Source organism: Symphalangus syndactylus, chromosome 11, assembly GCF_028878055.3.
Source record: "Symphalangus syndactylus isolate Jambi chromosome 11, NHGRI_mSymSyn1-v2.1_pri, whole genome shotgun sequence".
NCBI classification, from domain to species: domain Eukaryota; kingdom Metazoa; phylum Chordata; class Mammalia; order Primates; family Hylobatidae; genus Symphalangus; species Symphalangus syndactylus.
This window is the reverse complement of record NC_072433.2, coordinates 28,382,683-28,390,281: the sequence shown is the minus strand read 5'-3', so window position 1 is coordinate 28,390,281 and position 7,599 is coordinate 28,382,683. Positions and strand designations below refer to the sequence as shown.

Here is a 7,599-nt window from a genome sequence, read left to right as displayed (position 1 = left end):
TTTAACAGTTATTACTTAGTCTCCTTTGGTGTTTTTTTCCACTAATAATTAAGGTTGGTGAGAAAGCTTTTACTGCATCCTGTAATTTTCATTATAAAGTATTTTTTTGTTGTTATCCAGATAATCTGTGTTTTCACTTTCATATCTTCTCTGATTTTAGTATCATCGAGGAGGGTATTATTTAATTTCCAAGAAGCTAACATTTTGAATATTGATTGATTTCTTCATCTTAGGATAAGAAACAGAGAATATGACCTTTTTTAACTTTAAGAAATGCTGCTTATAAATATCCCTATGATGGGCCAAGCATGATGGTGCACGCCTGTAATCCGAGCACTTTGGGAGGCCAAGGTAGGTGGATCACCTGAGGTTGGGAGTTCGAGACCAGCCTAACCAACATGGAGAAACACTGTCTTTACTAAAAATACAAAATTAGCCGTGCATAATGGTGCATGCCTATAATCCCAGCTACTTTGTGAGCCTGAGGCAGGAGAATCATTTGAACCCGGGAAGTGGAGGTTGCGGTGAGCTGAGATCGCACCACTGCACTCCAGCCTGGGCAACAAGAGTGAAACTCTGTCAAAAAAAAAAAAAAAAAAAAAATCCCTGTGATGAAGAGCAATGTATACTCTCTATTTTCAGAGTGATGTGTTTATCTATCTGTCTATCTATCTATCTAATCTATTTATCTACCTACTTTACATTTATTTATATCCATCTGTAGTGTATTTGTTATCTATTGATCTATTTTTGGTTTCATTCTCAAAGCGTGTGTGGGAAATCACCTTCTTTCTGACTCTCAATTATATCCAACCTTGGAGGCAGGGAAGACTTAAGCCACTCATTTAGGTCATAGCACTCAGGGACTTGGAGGTTTCCAGTTGCATTCAATTGGGTTGATGCCAGCTCTTCTCCCTGAGATCCTCAGAGCACTAAGTACCAGCTTCTGTCTGTTCCTGTTGATTTCTTATTAATGCCCTGGACTTATTGCTAGTTCCAAGCAGAGAAAGCTCAGCACTAATCTTTTCTCCATGCTGCAAGAATTCCAACAAAAGCAAGGCCTCATGTATATCCAGCTGCCTATGGATGCAGACACTCTACCACTCAGGTGGAGCCTATAGAATTAGAGAGGAACTGAATGGCACTTATATTCCCCAAATCCCCTATAAGTCCATGTCATTAATGACTTTTCTAAGTGAGGTTAAAAGAGAACGACCCAGGACTCTGAGGATTATAACCTGCTTGAGTCCAGCCATAGCACAGTGGGAACCTCAGTGGAGCTACTATATAGGTCAAGATAAGGGATCCAGTGGAGAAGGCACGATGGGAAGACTAGCCAGACAATAACATCACCAAGAGGAGTCCAGCAGCCCAGGTCACAGTGTCCATGGGAATGGGACAACCTGGAGTGGAGAATCAATTATTGCCGATGTCTGAAAATCCTTTGTGGGAGAAGGTGGCACAGTACTAGTCCCAAATTGCTTCTCCAGTTAGAGCAGATTATATGCCTAGAGACACAAACTGATGGGGACAGTATAGCAAATATCCTTTTGTTCCTGACTTTTCTTGACCACTTGTAAAACATATTCCATATCAAAACTGACAGGAATATAGAAAGGAGCAGTAACAGAATTTGCATGAAACATTATTTTAAAACAAGAAGTGTTAAAGAAATTTGGTAATTTCAGTGGACCATTTGGGGCTGTTCCGCCAGATTTCCCAGGCTAAGAATTTTCATTTACTCTCCAAGAGGCGTGAAGAATTTTGAGGAATCCTCATGTTGCTCACTTGCCTTGAAAACCTCATGTAAAATTATGTCAAAAGGCCCTGTAGGTTTTTTGTTGTAGAATTTATCACAACCTGAACTTATCTAGTATATTAATCTCTTTAGTTCATGGTTTGCTTCTTCCAATTTAAGTGTAAGCTCCAGGTAGTCAGGGACTTGCCTGTCTTGTGCATGGAAACACAAAAAGATAATTTCATCCACAACATCGGCCCATTTACCCATCCTGAAGTTCAGGTGAAACGCCTCTGCTGTACACAATCTTCACAACTCTAAGAATGACATTGTCATGGCCATTGTTAGCAGCAAAGGCATTTGGTGAGCAGGCATAAGAATATCATCTAGTGACTGGGATAAAGATAAAGGAAGTTAACCAAGCATGGCAGGATCAGGACTCCCATCCTGGAGTGTACCAATTCACCTGCTTGTAGTTCTCAGTAGGCTTTTCTTAAGATTGACTTAGAGACTAAGTGAGGCCAGGCTTGCTTTAGTTCCTTAATACCGCTACAGAGTGCCTTGGAGCAAAAACAGACTGACACTAGGCATTAGTCCAAGGCCCTGCTGGGATTTGATAAGGCATTAGGGAAGGGAACCCTGATGGCTAACAGGGCCTGCCTATTCCCTCCTACACTGGTTCATAAAAGGAAATGCCACCTAACTTCTGGTGAGAACTGGCTTCCTCCCCATAGCCTCATCTGAAGTACTTAATTAAATCCAATCATACTGAAATGCTGCGTTTGAGATTCCACTTTTTACTTCTTCACTCACTTTCTGGTATAAAGGTGCCCTGGGTTTTATTTAGTCAACTGTCTAACTAGAAATTGTACTTTTCAGAAAAAGATAAAACATAATGATCATCTAATTCCCTATTTTCCACAGAGCCATTTAACTTTCAAGTGCTTAGTAGTAATCAATAAAAGCCTTTCATCACAAAACCCAATAAGCAAGATCAAATTCAAGAGAAATGCTCAAAAGAGAGCAATGGTTGGCACCCAAACCATTTGATGAGGTCAGAATCATTCTACATGAAGCTAATTTCTACTCATGGCCCAAAGCCATTTCACCTCTTGCACTCTGACTTCTTACTTTCCAAAGCTGACTCCACTGTGCCTGCTAAGAACACAGGTGCTGCTATGAACAGCATCCAGAGAAAACCTCACACTGGAATTGACGCCAGCCATGCTGTGATCCCAGCTCGATGCCCAATTTGAGGGTTAATTCTCATTCAGGAGAACCTGCAGGCGTTGGTTTAGAGAGAGAAGCAGCAGCTGTGAAAGACAATGTGAAGATTCAGAGTCTTTCTGTAGGTGTTAAGATGGCATTTGGACCCAGGATTCGGGGGTTCATTCCCTAGACCCTCTCATTTTTCCCCCAACCTCTCCGAGGAAGACAAACAAATGGGAAATAGGAGCAAACAAAAGTGGAAGTGTCCTCATTGTCAGCTGGGCTTGAGTACCTCATCTCAGTACAAAAATTTCTGGTGAGCTGGGTTGCAGTTCAGGGTCAATAATGAACGCCAAAAAGCTGCCTATTCCACCAAGTCCCAACCCAGCTTTCAAACCTTCTCATCCTGCATTCAGACCCCTGAGAAGACAAGACAGGAGAATAAGAGAAAAAGACCCTGGGTCAACTTGCTGCTCTCACCTCATGAGTTTAAAAGAAAGAACACTATGGGCATCAGAGAGGTACACATTCTTAACACAGGCAGCCATACCCTTGAATGAGTGCCATCCAATCAGGTAATAAAAATTTGCCTATTGATATTAGGATTCAACTATAACCTCTATGCAAATAACTTTTCTTAAATATAGGTGGCACTTGATAGATGCTTATTAATGGATGGGAGAGAAATTACATATATAGATAAATATTCCTCTCATATACTACTTTAAAGTTAAATTGGAAATATTCTTTCACAAGCAAAAAAAATTAAAAATTTATGGAAACACATCTGAAGCACAATTCATCATTAAATAGATTTCTTTGTATATTATATTTAAAAGATACTATCAAAGGTTGTGGAATTCTGCTCCAAATAAGAGACCTTCTAACTGTAGGATCAGAAAAAATACATGTAGGTAAAATCTGTTACAATATACATGGTGTCACCAAATGAACATGCAAATAAGCCCATAGTTGAAGGTCAGATGCCAATATAATATGAAAAGCAATATAGATACTTGGAGAATTTTTTTAAGTTTATTCTCACAGAATTCAGGAATGGGTTATTGAGAATTGTAATACAAAAGACTTGAAAATTATACTAGGTCTTAAGCTAGTTAGAACTGTTTTCTTTTTCAAATAAGGTCTAGAAATCAACAGAAGAGGAAGTAAGCTACGTCCCAATACCTCACACCCAGAAGTTCATCTTGTTTATGACAGAAGAAGCCCATGACTGTGTTGACCTTACCCTCTGTTTGCCCTTGAGTTCAAAACCCCAGCCCTTGCTAAAGAGGTGGTGGGCTGCGTTTCAGCGCCTCTCTAAGATGATCAGAACATCCCTGATGCAAATCCATCACAAGCACTAGAATTGGTTTGGAAACACTTCACTGGTTTCTCTTTGAACTTGAGCCTATGCACCAGATAACCAACATTTTTCATAAAATTGGCACCTCACAAAGTGAAACTCTGGGAATCTCAATTGTAAGAAACCAGAACTATTGGGCTCTCTGACCTCATTAACATATTTACAGCAGTGAGGTTGTCAGTTCCTTAATAATTGCAAAACTTCACGTCACCAGCCTTCCCATGCCCACACCAGACACCAACCAGAGGTCCTTGTTCTGACAAATGGCTGTAAAATTGGACTCAGCTGTCTGTAAAGAAGGCTTCTATTCCAGGGGCTTTGCCTTGTTCATGGGTACCTCCTCCGGGTTCTTCCACATGTCAGACATTTGTTAAGCAAAAAATAAACGAATAAACCAATGAATTACCTTAAAGTCAGTAGGAAGGGTGGAATTCATGGGAAACAAAAAAGAAAGAAAGTGTCCCTTTCTCGGAAAGATGTAGGCCTTTTATTTTGCAGAAGCTGAAGCTGGATGACTTGGTTTTGTAACTATGGGCTATACAGTTTCCTTCACACACCATAAAGGACTTAAGTCTCACTAGATCTTAGTTTGACTTGAAATGTTTCATAATAGGTTTATGGTATTAATTTCCTCCTGTTATGTGCATGGCCTTATGTGTGTTTTCTTCAGAAGATAAATCAACTTGCTAGGGTGAGACAGATGAGTGTTGTGTATGCGACTTTAAGAAATAATCCTCAACAAACAAACCATAAGGGATTGTGGTCCACCATGGAATATCGATTCTGCCAGGTTTTAATGCTTAGAGCCACTAGAACACATAAGTAATCTGCTTTTTAAAATAAAAGAGTTTTAATTAAATGATTTCTCCGATCCTTATTGCTGACACTGTCACTTCTATTTCTAATGGATTTTGAGACTTGTTCAGAACTTAATCCTGTTAATAAGATTCGATTTTCTTTTTGCCTTAATAGTGTACTTTGAAATACTTATGATGAAGCCAGGGCATATTTGGTGCACAGTACTGCTGCAGTTCTGTGTGTAATTTTGGCAAATGAGATTAAGAAGAGAATGACTGGAGAGAGAATGGAGATAACATGTGGAAAGACTGACTCCTCTGCAATTTAGAAAAGAAAATAAGTTGCCGTTTCCTTCTGTATGTCTAGTTCAATCTTGCTCAATCTGTGATGCATGTATTAGAAGCAAGGGCCTTTAACCCTAAAGGGTACCAGCCAACTCCTAAAAAATCTGGCTATTTAATAACTGCATAAATAGCTGTACACTTGATCAAAAAGAAGCAATTAATTGGCATTAAAGCCATCCTGCTTGTTCTCCAGATTTTCTTTTGGCGAAATTTTCCTAATGAGCTTTAATATTCTTTTTTAAAACCCTTTTTGCCTACTTTAGAGATATAAACTCTATGGCTCTTGAATAGAAACCAGAAACAAATGTGTTTTATTCATTCTTTTGTCATTGATATGCTATTAAGAATCTATTCTGTACAAGAAACTAAAGAGCTTAAAATCCAACCAAAATTTAATTTGGCAATTTTAGAAAAATAATTTAAAGGGAAACATGCCCATTGAGGGCTACTTTAAGCAAAGAAGAGATATTGTTTGTTCAGCAGATATTCAATGCCATCTATTCCGAGCCACCTATGTATTGACCCTGAAGACATATAGAAATTTGCAATGTGGGCACATGGGGCAAGGAGATAAGTAACCAGAGCACAGATCAGAGGGCAATGTAATGTCATAATAGAGGCAGGCATTGAGGATGTACCTGCATTTAAGGATGCAGTGTGGAAAGCTTATATAAATGAAGATGGTAAGGCTCTTGCATGCCAAGCTAGGAAAACATGGGCTCTCTCCTCTAGACCGTGAGAAATGATGCATTTTGGTAGAGAGGGCAGTAGGAAAAATTTATTGTCATGGCTGGTACTTGAAAACTCCAGTCAAAATTTTGAATGAGAGAATATTTTCTGATACTTTAAAAATGCCATTCGCTAACTTTCCCAGAATTATAATATCTGGTTATTGTTGATGCTCTATTGAACTGAAAACTTTTATTAATATTTGTGGTTTCATTTTATAAAATTATCATAACTGATGGATTTACAGTTCTGAAACTGTAACCAAATTTTAATAATGAAGCCATTAATACATACCTTGGCTTGAGGGTATGATATTTGTGACAATGCAATATTTGCTCTGAAAGTAGCAATCCCCAAACTAATATATTTATACATCTCTGTAAGTTGCTCAAATGTCTCCCCAGCTAGCAACGCATTGTATTGTCTTGACTATCGGAGTTTTGTTGTTTCTTTCTTCCTCTTTGCAAGGAAAGAAAAAGATGTTTAAAATATATTAAAAAATTAATTATCAAGATGATCTTGAGACACATAAAAATTAATTTAAGAAGGAATTTCAATTTCCAAAGCTCACTATTTCTGGTATTTTTCTGCAAAGGCTGTGAATCCAGTGTGTGTGTTTCCTGAGACCCAAAACAGCATTTACATTTAAATGAAAATGCAGACATATATGTTTGACAAAAACGATATACTTATGCTCCTTAAAACCATTCTTTCATAAAAGGAACAGAAAGCACCCTGCTATGGCAACATACCAATTTATTCTTTAAGAAAAATAGCGTATTGTGCATCTGTTGGGGATTTTTATTATATTTCTATCTATATATATAAATATATATTGTTTTATTAGATCCATATATTTCCCGAGAATCAGCCTGTAGAAGAAATAAATAGATGAGGGCTGTGTTCTTTTGATTATTGAAAGGTAAAACCCAATAAAACTTGAAGGTTTCTCTTGTTCACATCCTATACCTCCCACCGCCATCGTTTTTGTTTTCATGAAACTGAGACCCATGTGGTCCAGTGTCTTAGCCCAGATTATGCACAAAATGCCTGAGCTGGGCTTTGAAATTAATTATCTTAATTCCTTACCAAGTGTTCACTTTTGACATGTTTTTTGCATGCTCACCTAAAATACTTATTGAGAAAATACTAAAAGTTTCTGAAAATAATTTTTTTAAGAAAAAGATCTCACCCACTCAATATTTCCATGCCTGCTGTAAGCCAGCCAATGTACTAGGCTTAGGGATACAGGAATTTGAGGATAGGAGGGATTAGTACTGACATCAGAATTAATCCTGAAAAAGTCGGGATATGTAATTACTTCCTTAATATGTGTTTCTCTATTCTAACTATAATAAATTAACCTATAATATCAGTGTCTGCTTTATTATCTGCATTTTATATCATGTGAGACTTGG

The 7,599-nt window shown here is 37.9% G+C and overlaps 1 long non-coding RNA gene across 1 annotated transcript in view; it reads left to right on the top strand.

Annotated features, from left to right (window-relative positions):
• The first annotated feature begins 232 nt into the window (after nt 1-232).
• Nucleotides 233-7,599, top strand: part of LOC129457585 (uncharacterized) — a 33,253-nt gene continuing 25,886 nt past the window's right edge. The window contains exon 1 of the long non-coding RNA XR_008649315.2: nt 233-351. This is a non-coding gene — a long non-coding RNA (uncharacterized lncRNA). The remainder of the gene's footprint in view (nt 352-7,599) is intronic.